General features: G+C 39.9%; 1 pseudogene; it reads right to left on the reverse strand.

Moving 5' to 3' along the window:
• Nucleotides 1–468: 468 nt before the first annotated feature.
• On the reverse strand, nucleotides 469–1,065 carry LOC110591380 (annotated as a pseudogene).
• Between the last annotated feature and the right edge of the window lie 3,489 nt (nucleotides 1,066–4,554).

Raw genomic sequence — 4,554 nt, forward strand, 5'->3', positions numbered from 1 at the left:
TCTTGAGATTGGATCACAAATTGCTGCCTGTTCCTACATCAAGCAATTTTGGATTTTCACTTGGATGATGTGAATAGTATATCCTGGAAACTGTTTCTGTTACATATTCCTCCAAGGAGTTTTGCTATTTTTGTTCTGACACACAATGTGGTTGGAATAAAATGTAAGAAAACAGATCTCTATACAAAGACATCAAAATAAATGATTTACTTAAAGTCCACTCTGAATTACAGAACTCCTACAAAAGTGGAAATTTTATCTTCAGTTATTACTAATAGAGCACCCCAAGTCAACTGGCTTAAAAATAAATTTAGCCTTTCACAAAAGAAATAGTCCAAAGGTGGAATAGCTATAAGGCTGGTTGGTTCAATGGCTCAGTAACATTATTCAGGTACCAGGTTTTTTTTTTCTTTTTCTTTTGAGGGTTAGACAGTTTATCGAGAACTTCCCCTCCCACCCTCACAGTCTCTAGGTCACTTTTTCCCCCTGTGCTAGCCCCAGGAAGATGGCTAGGGCCAGGGGCGTGGCGTACCCACTCCAGGAGGCTTACAAGGTGGCTGTAGCTCTCTTCTTCATACTGCGTGCACACAGCTGAGGGGTTCAGCTCGTATAGGGCCTCACCCAGGCCACCTTCTTGGCCTCCTTTTGCCCATAATTCTCCAGAAGGATCTGGCGCTCTTCTGGAGAGGCCCGCCATAGACACTGAACCACCAGGCAGCTGCATTTGTTGTCCTGGATGTCAGTGCCAATCTTGCCTGTCACACTGGGCTCCCCAAAGAGATCAAGGTGATCATCCTGAATCTGAAAGAACTTCCCCATCTCCAGCAGGATCTTCTTGGCATTGGCATGTTCTTTCTCCTTGTCACTGCCTGCCATATACATGACGGCAGCTACAGGAAGATAGAACGAGTAGAAAGCTGTCTTGGACTTGACAATGGATTTGTACTTCTTTTCAGTGCATCTGCCAAGATCCACATTGCCCCGGGAGGCTTTGATGAGGTCCAGGGTCTGTCCAATCTCAGTCTGATAGGACCTCTGTAGGAAAAGCTCAAGAAGAGCAGGATTTCATCGAGCACTTCTCCCAGATTGTCAAGGTGCTGACCGAGGATGGCATGGGCCACCCAGAGACAGGAAATGCAATTGCTCGAGGAGGTCTTGGAGTATGATGTTATTGAAGGCAAATACCAGCAGACTTTGACAGTGCTGATAGCACTTCAGGAGCTGGGGAAGCCAAGGAAGCAGGATGCTGATAGCCTCTGGTGGGCCCTGACTATGGGCTGGTGTGTGGAACTGCTTCAAGCTTTCTTCCTGGCATCAGATGATATCATGGATTCATCCCTTACCCGATGGGGCCAGATCTGCTCGCATCAGAAGCCAGATTTGGATGCCATCAATGATGCTTTGCTTCTGGAAGCATGTATCTGCTGCCTGCTGAAGCTCTAGTCCTGGGAGCCAGCCCTATTATCTGAGCTTAAGTAAAAATTCATTTTTGAAAGACATAACCAGGCATCACATCCAGACAAGGGGATGTGCAACAAAAGATAAGATTGCATTTCACCCTACATGGTTTCTTGAATCTTTGAGGAAACCTTTTCCAGAAGAAAACCTGTCAAATACCTCCTTTGTTTATCTGTCTAGAATTGGGTCCTATGACTTCTCTAACCAATTGCTAGCAATCAGAAAAGGATGATCATTAGTGATAGTAAATAATCAGGATTTAGGGCGCCTGGGTGGCTCAGTTGGTTAAGCGACTGCCTTCGGCTCAGGTCATGATCCTGGAGTCCCGGGATCGAGTCCCGCATCGGGCTCCCTGCTCGGCAGGGAGTCTGCTTCTCCCTCTGACCCTCCCCCCTCTCATGTGCTCTCTCATTCTCTCTCTCTCAAATAAATAAATAAAATCTTTAAAAAAAAAAAAAAATAATCAGGATTTAATCCCCGTCCTCTGATGAGAAATTGATACCCAAATTGCCAGCACACTCTAAGGAGGTAGGGAGTAGGATAGTCACTTAACATCTGCCACAAACCCATACTGTATTCTTAATTCGTTCAGTAATAAGGAGTAGAACATAATGTTTAAGAACACCATCATATCAAATAAATATGGTAAGATAATTTTTAAGTTACATGGTGTTTGTGCTCTATACACTTACCCTTTATGTAGGCATCCAAATAGAATGATAGATGAAAAAATTAAAGTGGGAATATTTTAAGTACATTTTTTAACTGTGTAGAGTGCAATGAGTACTACTGTTTCTTGCTACTGGAGACTTCTGGCATTAACAACTTAAAATTATGCAGAATTTTCTATTTTATGCATAGATTTCCGATTCTTTTGCTGACTCAAATACAGTTGAAAATGTTATTTAAAAAAACACTGGCTTCTTTTAATTTTTATTTTAATTCCAGTGTAGTTAACATAGTGTGATATTAGTTTCAGGTGTACAATATAGTGATTCACCAATTCCATATATTAGTCAGTGCTCATCATGATAACTGTACTCTTAATCCCCTTCACCTCTTTCCCCCATCCCCCACTCTGGTAACCATCACTTTTTTCTCTATATTTAAGAGTCTGTTTTTTGGTTTGTCTCTTTTTTTCCCCTTTGTTCATTTATTTTGCTTCTTAAATTCCTCATATGAGTGAGATCATATGGTATTTGCCTTTCTCTGACTGGCTTGTTTCACTTAGCATTATAAGCTCTAGATCTGTCCATGTTGTTGCATGTGACAAGATTTCATTCTTTTTATGGCTGAACAATATTCTACTGTGTATATATATACCACATTTTCTTTATCCATTCATCTATTGATGGACACCTGGGCTGCTTCCATAATTTGGCTCTTGTAAATAATGCAGCAATAAACATAGGGGTACATATATCTTTTTGGATTAGTGTTTTTGGTTGTATAAATACCCAGTAGTGCGATTACTGGATTATATGGTAGTTCTATATTTAATTTTTTGAGATCCCTCCGTACTGTCTTCTATGGTGGCTGCACCAGTTTGCATTCCCACCAACAGTGCATGAGTGATCTTTTTTTCTCTCCACATCCTTGCCAACATTTGTTTCTTGTGTTTCTTATTTTAACCATTCTAACAAGGTGTGAGGTGATATTGTGGTTTTGATTTGCATTTCCCTGATGATGAGTGATGTTGAGCATCTTTTTATGTGTCTGTTGGCCATTTGTATGTCTTCTTTGGAGAAATGTCTGGTCATGTTTTCTACCCATTGTTAATTGGATCATTTGTGTTTTTTTGGTGGTGTCATTTTTTGTCTTGTGACAAGAACTTTTAAGATCTCTTAGTAACTTTCAAATATACAGTACAATATAGTCACAATATTGCATTGTTAACTATAGTGAACACTCTGCATTGCATCCCTAGGACTTATTTATCTTATAACTGAAAGTTCATATTTTCTGGAAACCTTCACCCATTTCTCTCACCCCCATTCACCCACTCATCTACTGATGGACACTTAGGTAGTTTCCATTTCTTGGTTCTTGTAATGTTGCATGAACATTGGGAATGGAATTTTTTTGAGATAGAGATTTTGTTTACTTCATATAAATACCCAGAAGTGGAATTGCTGAATCATATGGTAGTTCTATTTTTAACTTTTTGAGAAAACTCCATACTATTTTCCATAGTGTTTGCATCAATTTACATTCCCACCAACAATGCACAAGGGTTCTCTTTTTTTTCACATCCTCACCAACACTTGTTATTTCTTGCTTTTTTGATAATAGCATTCTAACAGGTGTGAGGTAGTAACTATTGTCATTTTGATATGCACTTCCTTGATGATTAGTGATGTTGAGCACCTTTTCATGTATCTTTTGGCTGTTTTTTTAAACTTTTATTTATTTTAAAGATTTTATTTATTTATTTGACAGAAACACAGTGAGAGAGGGAACACAAGCAGGGAGAGTGGGAGTGGGAGAGGGAGAAGCAGACTTCCCACGGAGCAGGGAGCCCGATGCAGGGCTTGATCCCAGGACCCCGGGATCATGACCTGAGCTGAAGGCAGATGCCTAATGACTGAGCCACCCAGGCACCCCTCGGCCGTTTTTTTTATTATAAAGATTCTATTTTTAAGTAATCTTTACACCCAATGTGGAGCCGAACCTACAGCCCTAAGATCAAGAGTTGCATGCTCTACTGATTGAGCCAGCCAGGCACCCCTCTGTTGGCTATTTGTGTGTCTTTGGGAAAATGCCTATTCAGTTCCTCTCTGCTCATTTTAAAAATTGGATTGTTAGGGGATTTTTGCTACTGAGTTGTATGAATTCTTTATATATTTTGGATATTAACCCATTGTCAGATATGTGGTTTGCGTATATTTTCTCCCATTCCATAAGTTGTCCTTTAATTTTGTTGATGTATAGAAGATTTTTAGTTTGATGCAGTCCCATTGTTTATTTTTGCTTTTGGTGTCAAATCCAAAAAACCATTGCCAAGGTTGATGTCAAGGAGCTTACCCCCTATGTTTTCTTTGAGGACTTATATGGTTTCAGCTGTTAAGTTCAAATCTTTTATTCATTTTGAATAGA

The sequence above is a fragment of the Neomonachus schauinslandi genome, chromosome 2 (genome assembly GCF_002201575.2).
Source record: "Neomonachus schauinslandi chromosome 2, ASM220157v2, whole genome shotgun sequence".
Classification (NCBI taxonomy): Eukaryota; Metazoa; Chordata; class Mammalia; order Carnivora; family Phocidae; genus Neomonachus; species Neomonachus schauinslandi.